Below are 10,450 nucleotides of genomic sequence, written 5' to 3'. Positions count from 1 at the left end.
CTGAGGTAACACACTGAGGTAACACACTGAGGTAACACACACTGAGGTAACACACACTGAGGTAACACACACTGAGGTAACACACACTGAGGTAACACACACTGAGGTAACACACTGAGGTAACACACACTGAGGTAACACACTGAGGTAACACACACTGAGGTAACACACACTGAGGTAACACACTGAGGTAACACACACTGAGCATCAAACACCAACAGAAGATACAAACTTTTCATCTTTACAGTTTGAACAATTTCAGTGACTTCAAACAGTCATATTTCCTTCAAAGTAAAGAGAGACATTCTTTCACATGATTTACTAATTTTTTTAGAACATAACAATTCTTTAAGGTAAATGAAAATTAGCAGTTTGGATTGGATTGGATTCAATCTGTTGTCATTGCACAGAGTCCAGGTACACATGCAATGAAATGTGTTCTCTGCATTTAACCCATCCTTAGTTATGAAGGAGCAGTGGGCTGCAGTGATGCTTCAATAGTCTGCAGTAATTTACGGAATTACAGTAATGAGAAAAAAAAGGTAGAAACTAAAAGTACATACTGTAATTGGAACAAATAATTGAGGGTCTAATCCTGCCTCTAGCATCAGGCCACATCATCAACATCACATCTCATGTCTCTCTGGCCACCTGGGAAGAACCTTCTGGAGGGCCTGATCCCTGGCAGTCCTCTGGACTCTGTCCTCACATCCGGCACGATGGCTCCAAAGAGACACTTGGTCCTGTGGGTGGTGACCAGACACTTGGTCCTGTGGGTGGTGACCAGACACTTGGTCCTGTGGGTGGTGACCAGACACTTGGTCATGTGGGTGGTGACCAGACACTTGGTCATGTGGGTGGTGACCAGACATTTGGTCCTGTGGGTGGTGACCAGACACTTGGTCATGTGGGTGGTGACCAGACACTTGGTCCTGTGGGTGGTGACCAGACACTTGGTCCTGTGGGTGGTGACCAGACACTTGGTCCTGTGGGTGGTGACCAGACATTTGGTCCTGTGGGTGGTGACCAGACACTTGGTCCTGTGGGTGGTGACCAGACATTTGGTCCTGTGGGTGGTGACCAGACATTTGGTCCTGTGGGTGGTGACCAGACACTTGGTCCTGTGGGTGGTGACCAGGCACTTTTGTTGCACCCTCAACCCTCAACCTGCCTCTCTCAATGAGAGACCATGGTTCACGACATGCTCTATAAGTGGAGCCCTTATTTCATCTGGAAGAACAGCTCTTTATCTTCCTCCACGCATCCCCCTCTCTCTGCCACCCTTCTCCCTCTACGAACACGTCTTCCTTGTTCCATTTCCAAAATGAGTCTTTCTGAGCTCTACCTATATATACTGTAATATATATCTATATATCTATATATATAGATATATATATGTGTGTGTGTTCACTAACGAGTCTAAAACAAGACACCTGCTTAGCCTTTCAGCTGAAATTGCAATCACAGTGTTTGAAAGGCACCAGGCTGAACTCTATTCCGTTTTGAATGTGTGGTTCACAGTTTTGACAGCAGTGTGTTAGCGTTTGAACAAAGTGCTGTAGATCCTCAGTGTTGTGCAGGTTGTGGTTAAAGTCATGAAGTGTTAGAGTTTTGAAAACTGTGTTCAAGCAATGAAAAACAAACTAGAGTTTGGTCCACATGAACTGCTGCTGGGCAGACTGGAGTTAGAGGTCTGCTCATGTGACTCCAGTTGTGTCATCGAGCGAGTGAGGAAGCGAGTGAGAAAGCGAGTGAGGAAGCGAGTGAGAAAGCATGTGAGGAAGCGTGTGAGGAAGAGTGTGAGGAAGCGAGTGAGGAAGCATGTGAGGAAGCGTGTGAGGAAGCGTGTGAGGAAGCAAGTGAGGAAGTGTGAGGAAGAGTGAGCGAGTGAGGAAGCGAGTGAGAAAGCATGTGAGGAAGCGTGTGAGGAAGAGGTGAAAGCAAGTGAGGAAGCGTGAGGAAGAAGTGAGGAGCGTGAGGAAGCAGTGAGGAAGCGTGAGGAAGCAAGTGAGGAAGCAAGTGAGGAAGGTGAGGAAGCAAGTGAGGAAGCAAGTGAGGAAGCAAGTGAGGAAGGTGAGGAAAGCAAGTGAGGAAGTGAGCGTGTGAGGAAGCGGTGAGGAAGCGTGTGAGGAAGCAAGTGAGGAAGCAAGTGAGGAAGTGAGGAAGTGTGAGGAAGCAAGTGAGGAAGCAAGTGAGGAAGGAGGCGTGAGGAAGCAAGTGGAGGAAGCGTGAGAGGAAGTGAGGAAGCGTGAGGAAGCGTGAGGAAGGAGTGAGGAAGAGTGAGGAAGCGTGTGAGGCGGTGAGGAAGTGAGGAAGAAGTGAGGAAGTGAGGAAGAGTGAGGCAAGTGAGGAAGTGAGGAAGCGTGTGAGGAAGCGAGTGAGGAAAGTGAGGAAGCAGTGAGGAAGCGGTGAGGAAGCAAGGAGGAAGCGTGTGAGGAAGCGTGAGGAAGCGTGGTGAGGAAGCGTGAGGAAGCGTGAGAAGGTGAGGAAGCAAGTGAGGAAGGCAGTGAGGCGAAGTGAGGAAGCGAGGAAGTGTGTGAGGAAGAGTGAGGAAGCAAGTGAGGAAGCAAGTGAGGAAGCGTGTGAGGAAGCGTGTGAGGAAGCGAGTGAGAAAGCATGTGAGGAAGCAAGTGAGGAAGCAAGTGAGGAAGCGTGTGAGGAAGCGTGTGAGGAAGCGAGTGAGGAAGCGAGTGAGGAAGCAAGTGAGGAAGCGTGTGAGGAAGCGTGTGAGGAAGCGTGTGAGGAAGCAAGTGAGGAAGCAAGTGAGGAAGCGTGTGAGGAAGCAAGTGAGGAAGCAAGTGAGGAAGCAAGTGAGGAAGCGTGTGAGGAAGAGTGTGAGGAAGCGAGTGAGGAAGCATGTGAGGAAGCAAGTGAGGAAGCAAGTGAGGAAGCGTGAGGAAGCAAGTGAGGAAGCAAGTGAGGAAGCAAGTGAGGAAGCGTGTGAGGAAGAGTGTGAGGAAGCGAGTGAGGAAGCATGTGAGGAAGCGTGTGAGGAAGCGTGTGAGGAAGCAAGTGAGGAAGCAAGTGAGGAAGCAAGTGAGGAAGCGTGTGAGGAAGCGTGTGAGGAAGCGAGTGAGAAAGCATGTGAGGAAGCAAGTGAGGAAGCAAGTGAGGAAGCGTGTGAGGAAGAGTGTGAGGAAGCGAGTGAGGAAGCGTGTGAGGAAGCGTGTGAGGAAGCGAGTGAGGAAGCGAGTGAGGAAGCGAGTGAGAAAGCAAGTGAGGAAGCGTGTGAGGAAGCGTGTGAGGAAGCGAGTGAGGAAGCGTGTGAGGAAGCAAGTGAGGAAGCAAGTGAGGAAGCGTGTGAGGAAGCAAGTGAGGAAGCAAGTGAGGAAGCATGTTCATTATTCAATGAGCTCTTTGTACTTGTTTATATTCTACTGGGTAGTTTAACTGGTAATAAATAATAATAATTTAGTTAATTTTATATTCAGATTTTTAAAAATCGGAATCTGCAAAGCAGCAAAAACTTTAAATTCGTAGAACAGTCCCTCAGAACATGGACATCATAAAGAATAAATAGAAAAGTAGGAAGCCTACTAATAATAATAATTAAGTGGCCTACATATCATAAATATAGTTATTTTATATATAATATAGTTATATTATATATAATAAAGTTATATTAAATATAATATAGTTGTATTATATATAATATAACTATATTATATTATATATAATATAGTTATATTAAATATAATATAGTTTTATTATATATAATATAACTATATAATACATAACTATATTATATATTATATAGTTATATTATATATAATATAGTTATATTGAATATAATATAGCTATAATAAATATAATATAGTTATATTCCACCATAGTGTTATTATTGAGGCTTTAAGCTCACGTCAACATGTCAACATGTCCACATGTCAACACGTCAACATGTCAACACGTCCACACGTCAACATGTCAACATGTCAACACGTCCACACGTCAACATGTCAACATGTCCACACGTCAACACGTCGACACGTCAACAAGTCCACACGTCAACATGTCAACATGTCCACACGTCAACACGTCAACACGTCAACATGTCAACACGTCAACACGTCAACATGTCAACATGTCCACATGTCAACACGTCAACATGTCAACACGTCCACACGTCAACATGTCAACATGTCAACGGTGCTTTACAATCTGTACACAGACATCCCTGCCCAAAACCTCACATCGACCAGGAAAAACTCCCAAATAACCCTTCAGGGAAAAAAGGAGAAACCTGGAGGAGAGAACAGAGGAGGATCCCTCTCCAGGATGGACAGATGCAATAGATGTAATGTGTACAGAAGGACAGATTTAGAGTTTAAATACATTCAATGAACACGTCAACAGTTCAACATGTCCACACGTCAACACGTCAACATGTCAACATGTCCACACGTCGACATGTCAACACGTCAACATGTCAACATGTCCACACGTCAACACGTCAACATGTCAACATGTCCACACGTCAACATGTCAACACGTCCACACGTCAACACGTCAACACGTCAACATGTCCACACGTCAACACGTCAACATGTCAACATGTCCACACGTCGACATGTCAACACGTCAACATGTCAACATGTCCACACGTCAACACGTCAACATGTCAACATGTCCACACGTCAACATGTCAACATGTCCACACGTCAACATGTCAACACGTCAACATGTCAACACGTCAACATGTCCACACATCAACATGTCCACACGTCAATACAACATCATAAAGAATAAATAGAAAAGTAGGAAGCCTACTAATAATAATAATTAAGTGGCCTACATATCATAAATATAGTTATTTTATATATAATATAGTTATATTATATATAATAAAGTTATATTAAATATAATATAGTTGTATTATATATAATATAACTATATTATATTATATATAATATAGTTATATTAAATATAATATAGTTTTATTATATATAATATAACTATATAATATATAACTATATTATATATTATATATACTATCACTATATTATATATTATATAGTTATATTATATATAATATAGTTATATTGAATATAATATAGCTATAATAAATATAATATAGTTATATTCCACCATAGTGTTATTATTGAGGCTTTAAGCTCATGTCAACACGTCAACATGTCAACACGTCGACACGTCAACAAGTCCACACGTCAACACGTCAACATGTCCACACGTCAACATGTCAACATGTCCACACGTCAACATGTCCACATGTCAACATGTCAACACGTCGACATGTCAACATGTCCACACGTCGACACGTCAACATGTCAACATGTCCACATGTCAACACGTCAACATGTCAACACGTCCACACGTCAACAGGTCAACATGTCCACACGTCGACATGTCAACACGTCAACATGTCAACATGTCCACACGTCAACACGTCAACATGTCAACATGTCCACACGTCAACATGTCAACACGTCCACACGTCAACATGTCAACATGTCAACACGTCAACATGTCAACACGTCAACATGTCAACACGTCAACATGTCCACACGTCAATACGTCAACATGTCCACACGTCAATACGTCAACATGTCAACACGTCAACATGTCCACACGTCAACATGTCCACACGTCAATACGTCAACATGTCAACACGTCAACATGTCAACTTGTCAACAAATCTGCAAATAAATGTTAGATTTATAATCAGAAAAGCATTCAAGGGTTTATTTCCCTATGGTTTCCTCCTAGAAAACATATATATATATATATATATAACTTCTTTAAACCTCCTCCACAGTCTACTGAGTCGTGTTGTCTGCTCTTCACCTCCTCCTCCTCGTCACCACACACACGGGTTCACATGATGGAACCCTCACGCGGCTCATGCATCACGCCCTCCCTGATGAACAATCCTGTTGCCAAGCAACCCCTCCTCCGCGTGTGGGGTTTGCATGTTCTGTGTGTGTGTGTGTGTGTGTGTGTGTGTCTGCGTGGGAAATCCTGCAGGCGCTTTGATTCTCCTCCCACAGACACACACACACACACACTCAGCGTGAACACTTTGAATTACCCCGACGAGTGAGTGCGAGGGTGAGGAGGTGTGTGTGTGTGTGTGTGTGAGTGTGTGTGTGTGTGAGTGTGTGTGTGTGTGTGTGTGTGTGTGTGTGTGTGAGTGAAAGACTCCGTTCCTTTGTGACAACTAGAATATGGAAGTAAACGGTGGAATGATGAACGCTCAGAGGTCTCATGCAGCATTCCTCTGAACGATCCTCCATCCATTTCTATGTGGTTCATCTCTATGTGGCTCATCTCTATATGTCACATCTCTATGTGGTTCATCTCTATGTGGTTCATCTCTATGTGGCTCATCTCTATGTGGCTCATCTCTATGTGGTTCATCTCTATGTGGTTCATCTCTATGTGGCTCATCTCTATGTGGCTCATCTCTATGTGTCACATCTCTATGTGGTTCATCTCTATATGTCACATCTCTATGTGGCTCATCTCTATGTGGCTCATCTCTATGTGGCTCATCTCTATGTGGCTCATCTCTATATGTCACATCTCTATGTGGTTCATCTCTATGTGGTTCATCTCTATGTGGCTCATCTCTATATGTCACATCTCTATGTGGTTCATCTCTATGTGGCTCATCTCTATGTGACTCATCTCTATGTGGCTCATCTCTATATGTCACATCTCTATGTGGTTCATCTCTATGTGGTTCATCTCTATGTGGCTCATCTCTATGTGGCTCATCTCTATGTGGCTCATCTCTATGTGGTTCATCTCTATGTGGCTCATCTCTATGTGGCTCATCTCTATATGTCACATCTCTATGTGGTTCATCTCTATGTGGTTCATCTCTATGTGGCTCATCTCTATGTGACTCATCTCATGTGGTCCATCTCTATGTGGCTCATCTCTATGTGGTTCATCTCTATATGTCACATCTCTATGTGGCTCATCTCTATGTGGTTCATCTCTATGTGGTTCATCTCTATGTGGCTCATCTCTATGTGGTTCATCTCTATGTGACTCATCTCTATGTGGCTCATCTCTATGTGGCTCATCTCTATGTGGCTCATCTCTATGTGGTTCATCTCTATGTGGTTCATCTCTATGTGGTTCATCTCTATATGTCACATCTCTATGTGGTTCATCTCTATGTGGCTCATCTCTATGTGACTCATCTCTATGTGGCTCATCTCTATGTGGTTCATCTCTATATGTCACATCTCTATGTGGCTCATCTCTATGTGACTCATCTCTATGTGGTTCATCTCTATGTGGCTCATCTCTATATGTCACATCTCTATGTGGTTCATCTCTATGTGGCTCATCTCTATGTGACTCATCTCTATGTGGCTCATCTCTATGTGGTTCATCTCTATGTGGCTCATCTCTATGTGACTCATCTCTATGTGACTCATCTCTATGTGGTTCATCTCTATGTGGCTCATCTCTATGTGACTCATCTCTATGTGGCTCATCTCTATGTGGCTCATCTCTATATGTCACATCTCTATGTGGCTCATCTCTATGTGACTCATCTCTATGTGGCTCATCTCTATGTGGCTCATCTCTATGTGGCTCATCTCTATATGTCACATCTCTATGTGGCTCATCTCTATGTGGCTCATCTCTATGTGGCTCATCTCTATGTGGTTCATCTCTATGTGGCTCATCTCTATGTGGCTCATCTCTATGTGGTTCATCTCTATATGTCACATCTCTATGTGGTTCATCTCTATGTGGCTCATCTCTATGTGACTCATCTCTATGTGGCTCATCTCTATATGTCACATCTCTATGTGGTTCATCTCTATGTGGCTCATCTCTATGTGACTCATCTCTATGTGGCTCATCTCTATGTGGTTCATCTCTATATGTCACATCTCTATGTGGTTCATCTCTATGTGGCTCATCTCTCATGTGGCTCATCTCTGTCACATCTCTATGTGGCTCATCTCTATGACTCATCTCATGTGGCTCATCTCATGTGGCTCATCTCATGTGGTTCATCTCTATGTGGCTCATCTCATGTGGCTCATCTCATGTGGCTCATCTCTATGTGGCTCATCTCATGTGACTCATCTCTGTGGCTCATCATCTCTCATGTCTCATCTCTATGTGTCTCATCTCATGTGACTCATCTCATGTGGCTCATCTCTATGTAGCTCACTCTGTCTATGTCTCTCTATGTGGCTCATCTCATGTGCTCATCTCCTGTCATCTCATGTGGCTCATCTCTATGTGTCACATCTCATGTCATCTCATGTCTCATCTCATGTCTCATCTCTGTCTCCTGTCTCACATCTCTCTATGTCTCCTCTGTCATCTCATGTGGCTCATCTCTGTCTCCTATGTCTCCTGTCTCCTCTGTCTCCTGTCTCCTCTGTCTCCTCCGTCTCCTGTCTCCTCTGTCTCCTCTGTCTCCTCTGTCTCCTCCGTCTCCTCTGTCTCCTCTCTCCTGTCTCCTCTGTCTCCTGTGTCCCCTCTGTCTCCTGTGTCTCCTCTGTCTCCTCTGTCTCCTCTGTCTCCTCTGTCTCCTCTGTCTCCTGTCTCCTCCTCCTCTGTCTCCTCTGTCTCCTCCGTCTCCTCTGTCTCCTCCGTCTCCTGTCTCCTCTGTCTCCTGTCTCCTCTGTCTCCTCTGTCTCCTCTGTCTCCTGTCTCCTCCTGTCTCCTCTGTCTCCTCTGTCTCCTCTGTCTCCTCTGTCTCCTCTGTCTCCTGTCTCCTCCTGTCTCCTCTGTCTCCTCTGTCTCCTGTCTCCTGTCTCCTCCTGTCTCCTCTGTCTCCTCTGTCTCCTGTCTCCTCCTGTCTCCTGTCTCCTCTGTCTCCTCCGTCTCCTGTCTCCTCCGTCTCCTCTGTCTCCTCCGTCTCCTGTCTCCTCCGTCTCCTGTCTCCTCTGTCTCCTCCGTCTCCTGTCTCCTCCGTCTCCTGTCTCCTCTGTCTCCTGTCTCCTGTCTCCTCTGTCTCCTCCGTCTCCTGTCTCCTGTCTCCTCTGTCTCCTCCGTCTCCTCTGTCTCCTCCTGTCTCCTCTGTCTCCTGTCTCCTCTGTCTCCTGTCTCCTCTGTCTCCTCTGTCTCCTCTGTCTCCTGTCTCCTCCGTCTCCTGTCTCCTCCGTCTCCTGTCTCCTCTGTCTCCTGTCTCCTCCGTCTCCTCTGTCTCCTCTGTCTCCTCCGTCTCCTCTGTCTCCTCTGTCTCCTCTGTCTCCTGTCTCCTCCTGTCTCCTCCTCTGTCTCCTCCGTCTCCTGTCTCCTCTGTCTCCTGTCTCCTCCGTCTCCTGTCTCCTCCGTCTCCTCTGTCTCCTCCGTCTCCTGTCTCCTCCGTCCCCTCCGTCTCCTCTCTCCTCTGTCTCCTCTGTCTCCTGTCTCCTCCGTCTCCTCCATCTCCTCTGTCCCCTCCGTCTCCTCTCTCCTCTCCCTCGCAGCATGTTGCTCCACTACTTCATCGCTCTGAGAGCTCACTCTCTATTCCACTCCAGGCTTCGTCCTGCAATCCAATTTGTCTTTCCAACACCGGACGTTTTTCTTCTTCTTTTTTTTCTGGTGACAATGAAATAATTTCCTGGCCGTGCTGATGTCATCACATTTCTGTTTGTCCCCTCGTCTCCTGATGCAGGGTGAAATAAATTACACCACACAATGGAAAGCGGTTGGCTTGTGTTTCCATCGAGCAGATACAGAAGCGACTGATCCGCCAGCATCCTTTACAAAGGATGTGTTCATGCTTTCTTCATGTTAATTATGTATTACCACCTAGAAGCTAGTGGAGTCCTGTGGTATGCCAAGTTTACCCCAAATTGTCACAAAGGACAAAAATAGTGCTCCAGGCACTGCTGCACTAATTGTGTCATATTCAAGGCCCGATGCATCGCATAGCCACACACGTGAGAACCCACTGAGACACGCCGTCAATGATACATGGATTTAAGTGAGCAGAGAGGCAGTCCTCACGCATGCAGCCGGGCCGCAGCTCCCCACGGGGATCGTGTTCAGTGTCTTTGTGCATGTACAGGCTGTTTGTCTAAGCTGCTCGGCTGAAGGCATTTCTGTGCATTTTAAATATTGAATCAAATCGCATTTGTTGGAGAATGCTATGTCTATCTTTAATTAATACTCTAAGGTCCATAGGCTACACGTAAAGTGTGACGAATATTCCCCAGGCAATAAACATCCACTGTACCAGTGATATATATTTTTAGTTTACATTTTTAACAAGATATCTATCAAATATAGATATATATATAAGCACAATGTATATCTATACAGTCACATCCACCCTCCTCATGTATAAAACAACCTGCATTAATCATTACATTAACCTTTGCTGTATTGCACTATTGTATTATTCACATTTCGTGGTTGGTTTATTTGTTGTAATTGCTGGAGGATATTTACACACATTTATTCAGGATTCCAAGTTGCATCACTAGAACTATTCTGGATATATTGCATTTATATTGAATAT

The sequence above is a fragment of the Pseudoliparis swirei genome, unplaced genomic scaffold (assembly GCF_029220125.1).
Source record: "Pseudoliparis swirei isolate HS2019 ecotype Mariana Trench unplaced genomic scaffold, NWPU_hadal_v1 hadal_30, whole genome shotgun sequence".
In the NCBI taxonomy this organism is placed as follows: domain Eukaryota; kingdom Metazoa; phylum Chordata; class Actinopteri; order Perciformes; family Liparidae; genus Pseudoliparis; species Pseudoliparis swirei.
This window is presented reverse-complemented; position numbering follows the sequence as displayed.